We start from the raw sequence: 15,091 nt of genomic DNA, 5'->3' as shown, positions 1-15,091 counted from the left end.
TTATACTGAGTACAATATTGTATAACTGTAATAATTCAACTGTAAACCTAGAAATGTACAGCCAATTTTGAAAGAGATGTACCCTAGCTCAGAAAAATGTTATTGAATAGGTTAATGCTCTTGTAATGAAATGCTTCTTTTAACTAAAAAAAAATAAATTAAAAAAAATGCAAAAAAAAAAATTAGCTTACTATCAGTGTATGGATGAGTACACTCTAATATTTAGAATTGAGAATAAGAAATGGTAATTTGTAAAGAAAAGGGGCATAGCTTTTGTCTTTTGTCTTTTTTTTTCATGGTGACTGTGTGAATTCAATTTTCTGTGTATTGAAGTAGCAGGAACCGTTTCTGTTTTCCATAAGAGTTCAGTAAGTGTTGGCCTTTTGGAGCAGTTATTGTGAGAGTTAGGATTCCTTTTTTATTCCATTGACCATTAGTGCCATGGGAATTGGACAGTGAATAATGCATGTTTTGGATTAACTCACTTGGAAAAAGTGATTTTTGTTGTTGTTGTTAATACTTGCTGCAGTTCTGTGTTCTGCACTTGGATGCTTTTTATAAGAGTTGTCATTGTTAGAAATTCTTAAATAAAACTGTTTTAAATTAAAAAAAAAATAAATAAATGTAACATTTTAAATGAAAAAAAAAAACTGTAATCTAAAATGAGAGAAAAGAAACAAATGAGAGTTTAGGTAAACTATCTAACCACCTGGATGTGATGGCACATGCCTTTAGTCCTATCACATGTAAAGAAAAAAAGTAAGAGAATCATGGGCTCAAGACCAAACTTACCTATTGTAATTTTAAGTACAGCCTGAGTTACACAAGATCCCCTTTGAAAAAATCAAAGAGAAAATGTCTAAGGTCTATATGGGGATTGAATTTTTTGGCAAATCTAATTCAGAAAAAAAAAATCAAGATAGTTTGGCATGGCTGATCTTCCCCCAAAACTAGAAAAATCAATTGTCTAACCCACAAAGCCAGCTTTAATCTGGACTGGTTTCAAATAACTGTTCATGGGAAGAGTTCAACATAACCAATATCTTGATGAACTGTCTTCTTGCTGACCTCCCTTGCTCAGTATGCATTCACTGACCTGGGAGGCTTTGGACTGAGTCTTCTGCTACACTCCATGGCCCAAATCCATGCTCCAACTTGAAGATCAACTCAGGTTTGGTCATGCAGTGCCCTATAAGATGGAAGTAATGATGAAAAATTTATTCCAGAATGCTAAGTCAAGTCCACTGAAGAAAGATAATTCCAATTAGGGAACTGTTTTTCAAGCAGTGAATTAGAAATTTCCATTAGAGAGGGTTTACACTCACATTTTTCACTGATGGAAGTATTACCTTCAAGTGCCATAACGTACATAATACATACCCAAATAAATGATTTTAAGAAAATTTAAGTAAGGAAAAGTAAATAAGAGAAAAAAACATTAAAAAATTAGAAAGTCATATGATACTTAGGACAAATTGAAGAGAGAGCAGTCATGACCAGCCAAAAAATTTTACACTGGAAGACCTCAAATAATGAAATAAGAAACAAACAAACAAAAACTTGACTATCACCATTGCTCCTGGTTACCCACCAGAACATGGTGGTAAGACACTATTGCTTAAGACACTACATACATAAGTCATAGAAGAAACAAGGAGAAATCAAGTTGATACTGACCTCAAAGCTTCATCCCTGCATAGTGCTGGAAGTGCTATTCATGCTACTAATGACATGTTATAATACATTGATGCATCTCTCACTCTTGCCAAAGAACCTTCTTATTGCAGCAGATAGCAGTTAACAGAGAGACCCACAACTGGTCAACATGAAGAGAATAAGAGGCTGCAGAGTACTTAGTCCTAAATGGGACACCTATATCACCTCCTCTCCTCTTGAGGTTTGGGGATCACTGTGGAAGAGGGTGGTGGAAAAACTGTAAGAGACAGAGGTGGTAGATGACTATAAGAAAACACTGTTTTCTAACACAGCAAGGCAGTTGCACATATGTGTTAGAGTCCAGGTCTGCAGGCAACCCTCCCCCAGTGCAGTAAATCCTCATAATACAGGCCCTGGGGGCTTCTTAAAAACAGGAATTGAGTCAGAAGTTACTGTTCCAGCCATGAGGAGACAGTTTCAACATAGTCTGTTTCCCAAAAGAAGTTTAGAAGATAAACAGGCCCCTGCACCCATGACTCAACTGCTGGAAGAGCTGTCTTAGCACAAGCTTCATCCCCCTGATAAGTTTCACAATGTATAGACCCCACTCCCCACAGAAACTACTTTAAAAATTTTTTTTCCTTCCTTCTGCATTCCATACCCCGATAAAAAACCTCCAGCCAGTAGCCTGAAAACTGATGGTCTTTCCTTGAGGGCCACCCCAGGTGACTTCCCAAATAAATCTTGCTTTTGTTGGAATCCTTCTGAGTGGTGATTTTTCCTGGTTTGCCTATCATATGGTGCCGAAACCCAGGACACCACCATTGGAAGGTCACCAGTGAAGGACTCCACTGGACCTGGCCGCTGATACTGCCCTCCGCCCCCCCCCACAACACTGATTCAGCTTTGAGGTACACTCTCTTCCTCTCCTTCTCTCTCTCTCTCCCTATCTAGATCCCTTTCGTCCTTTCTCTGGCTCTCTCTCACCTCTCATCCCCCTCCCCTGCTCTTTCTCCTTTTTCCTTTTGGTTTGAATTGGGGCCACTCCCAGACCCAATGAATGACCACTGTGTGACACGGGTTTCTGCAACCGTTGAACATCTGGCACAGTTACTGTGTCCACCTAAGCCCACCTGGTAGGAAGACCTCCCCACCCATCGCTTTCAAGTCCTTTCTCTTAGGGCCTCTAGGTCCTGGTGATTGGTCCTCGCAAGGAGCACAGATCCCCAACCTGCTAAAGAGTTTCCCGGCTGCCAAACACGACTTGGAGTCCTAGGGACCCTAGCAGCCCACTACCCACACAGGGGGTGCGGATTTCTTGTCTTGAGGTCTTAATGTATCTCTGTGTAAACCTTTGGACTTGGTCTACATGGATCAGAGTCTCTCTCTGTTCTACCTACACCTCTGGACTTCCAGAAGGAGGCCAACCCCACGAAGGCATGGGCTTGACCTGAGGGACTCCAAAGAAATGGTCCTAAGGCCAGGTAAAATGGGGAAGGCCAACTCTAGAAGTTTCCACTCTCCTCCTTTTGCTCCCACAGCCTCTCACTAGAATTAGTTTCTCCCTCTCTCTCTTCACCTCCCACACCTCTCCTCTAATTTCATTTTCTCACACTCAGCAATTCAGAGCTTCTCTTTTCTAGTCCCTTCCTCCTCACTCCCACTCTCCCAAGTTTCTCTTGCTTCTCTTCCTACCGGGTCTTAGACTCTCCTCTCACCTTCAACGCTTCACATTCAATCTCCTATTCCACTGCCTGGCTGTGCCACACTCTCACTCCCGGGCTTTCTGCTTGAGTCGTAAAATCACACCAGTGCGTCAGAAAGCTCATTCCTTCTCTGGTTACAAGACACCATTTCCAGAGACAGGAACATGCTCACCTTCCTGTCCAAGACAAGAACTCATTCTTTCCCCTCCCTGGTGATCGCAGAACACTGCCTCCAGGAATGAGAAACACATTTTGGGCCTTTGTTGTAAGGGACACCTTTCTTGTTGGTGCCACACACTCTCGCTTGACATGACCCGTGGCTCATGTCCCTTCTTCTCCTCCTTCCTCCCACCTTCCTTTTTCTCATATTCTGCACCTTCCTGCCTGGAATCTTAGCTGCCATCCATAACTCCATTCCTGGTGGAGAGAGGGTCCTCATTATCTCCTTCTACATACATGCTCAATTCCTTTTCTATCTCCTGTGTGCTATATGCATAATCTGTCACTTTGGGAACCACTCAGTCTAAACCTGAGGGTCTCACACCTCTTGCTTGTCTTCTCAAGTCCCTAAAGCAACTAGGACTTTCAGATACAATTAGACCAAAGTGCCTAAAGTTTTTGTGTACTACTGCCTGGCCCCAGTATAAGTTGGACAACGACTCCATTTGGCCAGACACAGGAACCCTAGACTTCAACATTTTAAGAGACTTAGATAATTTCTGCCAATGTAGTGGCAAAAGGTCTGAGCTCCCTTTTTTGATCTTTGTGCTAACCCCTCCCCTTGTGCCTCCTGTTCCTCTCATCAAGCTCTCCTTGCCAAGACTCTTCCCTCAGAGCCCTCTGCTCCCCCTCCATACTCCTCCACCTCAGCCTTTGACCCCAACATAGTGGATGATTGTTCCCCGATTAGGACCCAAACTCGACCTCCTCCTTCCACTCAACCTGAGGCACAGCTGGCTCCTTCACAAGCTCAGCCTTCACTATATGCTCCCCTCCCCCTTCCTCCATCCCCTGAGCCAAACCCAGTCAACCACCTCCTCTACTTCAAATCCCCTCCTCATGGCCTTCCTCTTCTCCCCCTCATCACCACCTCAGTCTCTTGCTCTTGCACCCAAATTTACCCTTGAGGAAATTCAGGGTCTTAAACAAATTCTCACCAATCACCCCTCACCATCTCCTATTCTAACCCCTACCTACAAAAATCCGTTTATTTCTCCCCATAACCGCCTCTACTCCCATTCCAGCCAAGGCCCCTATCTCTTGTACACCTATGTCCCCTTGTGGACAAGACACTCCTCCCCATTCCTCCACTTCGACTTCTGCACACTTCTCCTCCTCCACCAGACCCCACTGTCCCCAGTGTCTTGTCATCCCATGCCCAGTCCCAGCCCCCTCCCACATGGTGTCTTCCCCCTTAGGGAAGTTGCAGGAGTAGAAGGAGGTGTCAAGGTTCACATCCCATTTTCCCTTGGTGACCTGTCCAGCTCGAACGCAGAATAGGCTCTTTCTCCACTGACCCCACACACTTCTTACAAGAATTCAAATATATCGCCTGTAGCTATGACCTGACCTGGCATGACATCTTTATGATTTTCCAGTCCACCCTCACCCCTAATGAAAAGACACACAGTCTAGACAGCAGCACAAGAGTACGCTAATGAACTTCATTCAACCAACCAGACACATCCCATTTAGAGCTGAGGCAGTTCCCTTACAAAACCCTGGGTGGAATTACCAACTCCTACTGGGGCACCAGGAAGGACCTTCCCCAGGTAGGGCAGCAAGGGATCACATGATCACTTGCCTCCTAACAGGCCTTCAGAGACCTTCACCTCCTAAGGTAGCTAACTTTGAAAAGCTTAGGTTGATTACCCAGGGCTCTACTGAAACACCAGCTCAGTTTACAGACAGACTTACTGATGCCCTAGTCCAGTACCAAGCATGATCCAGAGTCCAGAGAGGGATGACTTATGCTCAACCACCATTTTATCTTGAAATCGGCTCTAGACATTTGAAGGAAAATTTTACACCTAAACAAGGGCCCCAAAAGCCCCACAGGATATCCATTAGACCTGGCATTCAAGGTTTTTAATAACTGGGAGGAACAGGAGAGGCCAGACAAACAAAAGTACCAGCTGATGGCGGCAATCCTGAGGGCTCCTCCAAAGAAGACGATGGACACCAGTGGAGCCCAAAGACTGCTGCCCAAGACCCTGATTCAAATGTGGACTCACTGGACACTGGGCAAGGCAATGCCCCAACCTGCAGCTGCCTCCTGGATCCTGCCCTCAGTGTGGACAATGAGGTCCCCGGAGGGCTGACTGTCCTTCTTTGCAGCACCAAGGTAGGCCACTCACCGCCCAGACCCACCTGCTTTACAGGGTTCAGTGAACAACCTCCTGGGCCTGGTGGCTAAAGACTGATGAGGCCCTAGCTCCTCAGCCCCCACCTCTTCGATGACCATCACCATGGAGGAGCTCAGGGTAGCGACTGTGATGGTGGGTAAGACTATTAATTTTGTTATGCACATGGACACTTCATGGTCTGTTCTCCCCTCCTACTCTGGTAGAGTTTTTCCTTGCAGATCTCCATGATGGGGATGATGGGAAGCCCCATAACCCCAAAACAACAGGATCCCTGTCCTGTATATTCTGGCTTGTGAGAGTGTGGGACATGGGAGCAAATGACGTCAGTCTAAGCCCTTCAGAAGCTTCACAGCTGAGTTACATAACCACCCATCTGTCCTGCAATATAGGCTGTTCGACCTAGGCCAATGCAGAGGGGAGCAGTCCTTAATGAGGTGGCTGGTTGAAGGCATTAAAGATACATGGTCATCACCAGGGGAGACTAACATGATTAGCAGGGGCTGGAGGACTATAAAGGAGGGGCAGGCATTACTGAGAGAGCTAGGTATAAGAAAAGAAATATATGATGTTCAATTCACTGGGCCAAATAAGACTGTGTTCACCAGAGAGATAAAGGAAAGCTTAATTCGACTGGGACCTCAAGAATGGTATGGAGCTTTAATGGTTTTGCTAAGCCCTTTAATAGGACAGGATCTTTATAAAGAAAGAGAGGCTTTAGCAGATCTAAGTGACTCTGACCATGTGAAACATATCTGTAGAATAACAGAACACCCTACAAGAGATATAAAAAAGACCAGACAGAAGGAATGGTCTGTTTGGGTTACTCAAAGACAAATGTGGCAAGACTTATGTTGAGCCCAAATTCCAGAGAAAAAAATGATAGAAAACCAAATTCGGTACTAAGGAGTTTCTGGAAGGCTTTAAAACCAGAACAGTTTACCAAAGGCATTTAAAGGATGAAAACTGTCCCAGGGGTGGTTAAGAATCCCCAAAGATTAAATAAGGTGAATTTCTCTTCTGATAAAGGCTGAACTAGGGATTGGGGCAGTCCTTCCCACCAAAGGCTCCCCCAACAGCCAGGTGTGGTCAATGGAGAGATGACAGATATGGCTACAGTCAGGAGGCAGACCAACAGCCTGCCTGACTCAGGGAACCAACAGGTGCAACGGGGACAGGAGAAACCCCCTGTGTCCTTAGCCTAGTGCAGGGTCAGGCAACTGGAGCCAACACCTGTAAGTGTATCAAGAATAAAAGAATACAAAGAGATTCCATGTAAAATCCCCCAAGTGCAAAATGACTCCAAAGGGATAAATAAAGGTAGTAAGGAACTAACCAAATTAATGCCTTGTACCCATGCTATGGCACCTAATAAGGTTCTATGTAGAAAAGAGTTAATACGAATGGATAAAACCTTTCCATGCTGTGTTAGACCTTGTGTATGATTGATTTAAGATATGATGTTAACCTTCCTTCATGTGTTTTACAAATGTGAAGCTCATTTAAAAGATACCTGAAGAAGCAAAGGCCAGCTATAGTGTAAGATTCTTGGGAGATTTATGGTGGGTAAGATGAAAAGAGAGGCTCCCAAACTCTAAAACTGTTAAGAAAATCTATAGTACCAGGGGTGGGTTGCCCCCCATCAGCCTCTGGTCAGGGAGAGATCCTAGAGGGCCTCAAATTCACCAAGGCTATTGCCACTAATATTGGTTGTACACTAGAAAGGTCAGTAAGGCCATGTTGCTGAAGACAACTGCATGATGTGAGCACAGGAGGAGAAGAAGAGATGGAGCTGAGACCAAGCCAAAAACTATGATCATAGTGCCAGAAGGTGCTATGCAGATGGTTAGGGGAAAAAAAAGAATCTCCTATGATTCTACTCAACAATGGACCCCGCGTGCTACACAATGTGGACATGCCAAGCAATGCCTGCAAGTACAATAATGGCTCAACCAACATATGTACAACTGACAAACTTCTCATTGGATAAGGCCCACTCCTAGGGGTGGAACACAACATCTGGTGCTGTAGACCAGGCCAAACCCCATGTGTCTGGAAAGGCTACAGGCCCTAGTAGGGAAGCCAATACACCTACTGGGATATCCTCTAGGCATGGTATTTACATTCATGTTTGTTTAGATGTGTCTACTTCCTTCTATTTGTCTTTGTACTAAAAGAAATACTGAGATAGTTCAATGGCCATGGCTTAAAGGCGAATAATGGGGAGGCCCAAGAAGTCACTATCTCACCACTATACAAGATCGCCCTACATCTGTCACCCCCTCCAAGGTTCAGGAACCTCAGTAGAAGATTGGCAGAAAGAGTATGAGAGCGGAGGAAAGGGGTGGAGTATAGCCTGAAAATGATTTATTTCTCCCGGACTCCCTCTGAAGAACCATGGGCTAGCACAGGGCACCCTGTACTAGAAAGGAATGGCCCTGCATTTACCGACCTGGGGCGAGACTGCGGGACCAGGAGGTGTGGGCAAAAGCTAACAGTGACTATGGGTGGGCCACAGAAGCGATCTGGAATGGCAAGCTCAGAGCCACAGTGCGGAGCTGGGCACCAGTGTTCGTTTCTTTTAACCCCCCCCCCCCCCCCCCCATGATATAAGCTACAAAAAACTCAGATAAAAATATGTTATGTGGTTTGTCTGATAGCACCTGGAGCAAGAGAACCTGAAGAGACTGAAGTCAGGTCAAACAGAGTGAGAAGGAGAAAATTTAGTGGGACAGGGTAAAGGGAAAGAAGGAGCTCAAGAAAGGTGGGACCATAGAAGGATATTATTAAGAGAGAAATGGGAAAAATGGGGGCACCTTAAATGGGGAAACCATGGTGGAAGAGTTAGACAATACGAGAGATAAATAATACATAGCTGGTTTTAGGAAAACCAGGGGGAACCATATTAATTGAACAACCTACTGACAAGTTATACATACAACTAGCTCAAGGAACGTAATATACGTTTAGTCAAGGTTTATCTGAGAATGTTTGGTCTTTGCTTTGTCTACATAATAGCACATGGTAATTAAAAGTACCAGACTGGTGGAACTAACCTTCTTGGATGTTTAACAGCCAGACTTTGAGGCCTATACTAATTTGGTCAGAGGGACATAAAGGACAGTTTTTACTCCTTGCTTTTCCAGGTTGACAAAGTTCCAGGCAACTATAAGCATCTCTCAAAATATCTTGTAACTGTGGTGAGTCACCTGTCCTCTTGATCAAGGAAGCCGTGGAGACCCCACAAGATAGACTTGAACCAGTGGACAGTCTACAAAGAGAAACATTTCCTCCATGCTTCCAAGCGAAGCCAGACATGGTCGGGTGGGACCTTTGACTTATCCTCACATAGACCAAACTGGTAAGGAAAGGAGCCAGGGGCTCCTCCTAAGCCCTGTGACCCCTGAGGAACAGATCCTCAAATGGCCTTAAGAGTAAAAATAAATTGGTTTATCTGGGCCAACTGTATGGTCTTAAACACCCAAAAGGAAAGTATAACCAAAGATTAAAGGGATCAATATAATTTTTAAGAGTCCCTATGTATAGCTAAAGCCTCCATAACAAGAAACAATGCCAGACACAAGATACCTTCCTTTGAGTTGTTGGCCAGGGTGGCCCAAGAGACTCCCAGATGGTAACCCAGCATAGAACCTGGAAAATGAACTGCAGACCCCAATATTATCTAAAGAAATATTGACAACTGATTGCTGCTAGATGAGGAACAGCTGATCTTCCTAAAACAAGGATCTGTAGATAGGCTGACTAGATTCAGCAGATGGACAAGCACTGGGGAATGGCTGGGGGTGCCAACAACACAGTGGACAGTAACAGGGATGACAGAGTATATGGGCTCCAGTGGGGGCAGGAGGAGGCTATGGGAGGGTGCCATTTGGGAAGTGGGTAGATAGATGAATAAGATTGTTTGGGATGTTCTGTATGATATATGCACAAAAAATCAACAAAAAAATGAGTTATATTTGAGGAGGAAGCATAAAAATTTACTTCATGTTAATTAGTAGAGGTGATAAACATTATCATTCAAATCTACCTGATGACTTTATATCCACACTCAGGTGTCAAGGATCCAAGTGTAACTGACTATGAATAGTAATAATCAGATACAAAGAGATTAGAGACATCTAGTGCCAACATCTAAGTCTTAGTAGCAAAACAATGAGTCTTTCTGTAGGAAACAGTATATTTTAAAATGAAATGGAGATCCTTTTTTAAAGGTTAAAAACTCATCCAAATTTATGTCTTATAGCGTTTATACTGAATTCAACATTGTATAACTGTACTAATTCAACTGTGAACCTAAAAATTTATAGCCACTTTGGAAAGAGATGTATCTTTGCTCTGGAAATTGTTATTGAATATGGTAAAGCTGTAATGAAATGCTTCCTCTAATCAGGTGGTTATTAAATTTAAAAAGAGAAACAGAAATAAAAGACATGAAGTTGGGCGTTGTAAAGCAAGGATGGAGAGGGGTACAGGCATGGAATATAATCAAAATAGATTGTATGATATTCTCAAATCAATAAAAATGTTTAAAAAATAGAAAAGAAAAAAAAGAGAATGAAATCAATCCAAGATTCTTGATCCCAAAAGGCCAGAGACCCTGGACCATGCGAGGGGCCAGACAGTAGAACAGCTCCAACGTTTTAACACCTCCTGCAGATTCTCCTGGAATCACATACTTTCCCTTTCTCTGAGCCTCCTAAAGAGTTTCTCTAGTATTGATGCATGCACCTGCTTCCTCTGCACCTCTACAGGGCCCACTCCTCATTTCCCTCCCAATTTATAACATCACCAATCAAACTAACACCCTTTACTCCCAGATTCTTCTGATGCAACAATCCCTGCCTGCTCCACCCCCCTACCTTAATCAAACAGATTGCTGGGCTCCCCATACCTCTGATTGCCCCTGTCCTAGTTTGTTTCTCCATTGCTGTGACAAAATACTCTGACCAATACTAACTTGGGGAAGAAAGGATTTATTTTATCTTACATTTCCGGGGTTACAGTTCCATCAGGGAGCCCAAGGTAGGAACTCAAGGCAGGAACCTGGAGGCAGGAACTGGAGCACAGGCCATGGAGAAACTCTGCTTACTGGTTTGCTCCCCTGGCCCCTGGTCAGCCTGCTTTCTTATGTAATACAGGCCCACATGCCCAGGGTGGCACAACCCACAGTGGGCTGGGCCCTCCCACATCACTCAACAATCAAGAAGATGCCCCATGGACATGGCCACAGGCCAGTCCAATGAAGTCAATTCCCCAATTGAGGCTTCCTCAACCCAGGTGTGTCAAGTTGACACCAAAGCTATCCAACACGCCCCCACTCTTCAGTTCATAATGTTACAGTTAGGGGTAATACCACTCTAGCTCCAGGGCTACTCTTTCTCTGCTCCTCCAAAATATATACCTGTATCTCCCCACAAGTTAAGGAGGCCTGCACTCCAGTAATACCCAGATAAACTCTATACACCTTAGGAGAAGTACATGATTTTCTCCCCACAGAAACAGAAGGGACCAGAATGAAAAGGTCAGCTACACTGGCAGTCCTGGTGGGAATCAGCCTGGTATCATCAGTAGCAGCTACCAGACTCACCACAGGGAGCCTGGGACATACTCTGATCTCAACTCAGCACCTCCGCCAGGAGATTCAGGACCTCAGGTGAGAACTCACCACTGCGGTTGAGGCAACAGCCCAATCAATTCAGATGTTACAACAACAGTTGTCCTCCCTGGCCGAAACAGCCCTCCAGGACAGACAAGCCCTGGACCTGATAACTGCAGAGAAGGGGGTACCTGCATGTTCTTAGGTGAGGAATGCTGTTACTATGTCAACCAGTCAGGTAAGGGTGAACATAATATAAAATGCCTCCAGCAGGTGGCCAAGGACGTCTCATTCAAAACTTCACAATATCAGCAATCCCCCCAGTGGGATATCCTTACAGGACCATCACCATAGCTACTGCCCCTGCTAGGATCCCTGCTCTCCATCACCCTGATGTTAACCATTGCCCCCTGTCTTTCCAAATATTTTCAGGGCCGGATTCAACATGCCAATTTTAACCAGCTGTTACTCTTTCCCCCCACATGTGTATGAATGCCTGTCAACCAAGGACCTTGTCCAAGTGCAGGAAGTAGAGACCCCTGCTGCCTGACCAGACCCTAACCCCAGCTTTTCCCCTCATCAACTCTGGCCAGCAGTAAGTAGTCAGAAGGAAAACACCACCCCCTATCCCATAATACAAAAGGCTGGAATGTTAGTGTCCAGGACTGCAGGCAGCTCTCCCCCAGTGCAGTAAAGCCTCACAAGACAGGCCCTGGGGACCTCTCAAAAATAGGAATTGAGTCAGCAGCTGCTGTTCCAGCCATGAGGAGACAGTTTCAACATAGTCTGTTTCCCAAAAGAAGTTTAGAAGATAAACAGGCCCCTGCAACCATGACCTGATTGCTGCAAGAGCTTTCTCAGCCCAAGCTGCTTCCCTCTGATAAGTTTCACAATGTATAGACCCCACTCCCCACAGAAACTGCTTAAAAAGGAAATTTTCCTGCCTTCCGCATTCCCTACCCCCTATACAAAGCTCCAGCCAGCAGCCTAAAAAACTGGTGGTCTTTCCTCAGTCCCAGAGTTTGAGGGCCACCCCAGGCGACTTCCCAAATAAACCTTGCTTTTGTTGGAGTCCTTCTGAGTGGTGATTTTTCCCAGTTTACTTATCAATATGAACTCACAGTGCTTGTGGCAGTATGCAAAAGAGCTGTGCAAGCCCAAAACATATGAAATCTCAGCATAGATGGGGGAAGAAGACAAAAAGATACAGTCCTAGCTGAGAAACTACTGACAATTGGTAGCTGCTTGGAAGAGGGGGGAGTCCGATTTAAAGGGTGTAAGACCAGGTAGGTTAAATAGGCTCCAGGGGATGGACCCATACCAAAGAGCATTTGGGGACACACATTAACCCTGATATCAAACATGAAGTGAGTGGGGTAGTAGGTGGAGTGGAGGTGGAGGAAGGGGTCTGAATACAACCAACACAGGAAATTCTCAAAGAATCAATAAAAATATATTTTTAACCTAAAAGCTAAAACACATCACAGCTCAACTAATAAGTTGGAGAAAAATAATCTGAGCACAGGAACTGTTTGTTTTAAATAAGGCCATGTAGATTAAGGAAGGGTGGACCTTTTAATACACAGTCACCATGGTTAGAAAAGGAACCATTTGACTAATGCGTATCCCAGAAGAAAAAAAGAAAGGACTCAAAAATATATATTCAGCGAATGAATCTGAATCCACAGTAGAAAGACACACATACAGGTTCCAGAAGCTCAAAGGAACCCTAATAAATGTCACCAACAAATTATTCTGTGTCACCTAGCAAGCGCTGTGGAGGTTTTCTGATGCCCGTGTATTAATTTGACTGTCTAATTAATGATGTATATAAAAGAACACTGGCTAGAACAGCCTTGTTCTTGGCTGTCATCAGTGCACCAGCATTATAATATTAAATCTACAAATGGAAAAGCAACAAAACTGCAGGTTTGGAAACCCTGTTATATAGCAATTTCCCCTGAATTGAAGCATCCCTCTAGGATGGTCGGAGGAGGTGCAGGACACACAGGAAGTAAACAAACTTCATATATCTGGGAAGGATGCAACTTATAAAACTCATAAAGGCCCCTCCTCAGGGTCAAGGAAGCAGTAAACAACTGCCCGGGGAGGAAACTGACAAGATAAATTGCTAAGAGATTCTCAGTGATGTTCAGCTGCCTACAAGTCATGCACAGAGCTCCAGGACTGCAGCTTTTGTGAGTCTCAAAAAAAAAAATGAAAAAAGAAATGCATCAAAAGCTGATATGGCTATTCAGTTGGAACCTGCTTGTACGAAGGAGAAATTACAAAGGGAAAGGAATATGCAGCTAACATCCTCCACAACAGTGTCTGATTTGGTTGGTAACTTGGGATAAAAGAGGGTGAGATGGAAGCGCTGGCTTGGTATTACTTACAGTTGGTAAGACATGGGGAAAGAGAATATAAGATAGATCTATGCTAAAACTTAGAATCCATGGAAAGAGTTGGATAGTAGGTGGGAAAAAATGAGGTGAAAGTGATAGTAAAGGAACTGAGGCTAAGTGCTGTTTGATACCCAGCTCACCTGGCCAGATAAAACCATGTTCAAAGGAAAGTTTCAAAGAAAGTTGATTTAGCAGTAATGACGGGTCTAGGATGAGGCTTCAGAGGCTTTGGTGAGTTCTATGATGAGACATGATCTTTGTGAAGTAGGAGATATTTTGACAGACTTTAATGATCTAGCCTGGCATATGAACAAGTTCATAAGGTGCTGAAGAACTCAGGAAGAGATGAAGAAAGAAGAACACAGATAATGGGCCCTGTTCAGTCCTTTCCAAGCTGCTCAAAGACATATATGGCAAGATTTGTGACTAGCTGGAATTTGTAGGGGAAAAAAACTGATAGCCAAATGAATTTTTTGGAAGGCTTTTAAGTCTGATCATCAGTTAACCAAAGGGTTAAAAGGAATGGAAGGCAGGGAGTACAGGTGACCCCTGATGAGTCCTCTGCTATGGAGCAAAAAGATCTTCTCGGATGTGAACCACACAAGCTGTTCTGACAGGGTGGACAAGGTTGCATAGGAATGAGAGCCCCACATGGCAATGGGAGGCCTCATGTCAAATTAGAGATCCCTTGGTCTGTTAAAGTACAAAACACTAGGGTTTGGTAGTTACTGAAGTCAAGTGTAACTTAACTCATGGCAATTCCCAAATGGACAAGTAGTAGATAGATATAGGGATAAAACAGTACAAATTAAAAGGATCAAGCTTGTCCCAAGTGAAAAGAGTCCAGGCTCAGTGCAACCCTCCCCACAGTACAAGGCTTTGCAACCCCTGCAAGACAAGTTCTACAAAGTTTTGTGGGGCTCCTTGGAATGCAAGAACTGAGTCAACAGTTAAAATTAGCCATTTGCAGACAGACAAACCCTTACTCCCATGACCCAAGACCTGACTGATGTAAGAAGCTGTCTCAACACAAGCTGCTTCCCCCTGGTAAGTTTCACAATGTGCAGACTGCAGCTTCCCCTCAAACTGTAAAGATTATTTGTGGGGAGCCGCCTGCCGTCCCTGCAGACGCCATTACAAGATGGCGCTCACATCCGGTTCATGCTGAGCTAGACATACACAGGTGCCAAGGATCCAAGTGCAACCGATTATGACTAGTTACAATCAGATACATACAGATTAGAGATGAATGCGCCAGCATCTCAGTAGCAAAAACAATGAGTCTTTCTGCAAGGAACAATATATTCTAAAATGAAATGGAGATCTTTTTTAAAGGTTAAAAAC

General features: G+C 44.2%; 1 long non-coding RNA gene across 1 annotated transcript in view; it reads right to left on the bottom strand.

Annotated features, from left to right (window-relative positions):
• Positions 1-15,091, bottom strand: part of LOC103738623 — a 59,278-nt gene that overhangs the window by 13,638 nt on the left and 30,549 nt on the right. Inside the window, exon 2 of the long non-coding RNA XR_003850427.1 lies at positions 1,097-1,189. This is a non-coding gene — a long non-coding RNA (uncharacterized LOC103738623). The remainder of the gene's footprint in view (positions 1-1,096; positions 1,190-15,091) is intronic.

Source organism: Nannospalax galili, unplaced genomic scaffold (assembly GCF_000622305.1).
Source record: "Nannospalax galili isolate Female #2095 unplaced genomic scaffold, S.galili_v1.0 scaffold1519, whole genome shotgun sequence".
Lineage (NCBI taxonomy): Eukaryota > Metazoa > Chordata > Mammalia > Rodentia > Spalacidae > Nannospalax > Nannospalax galili.
This window is presented reverse-complemented; position numbering and strand designations above follow the sequence as displayed.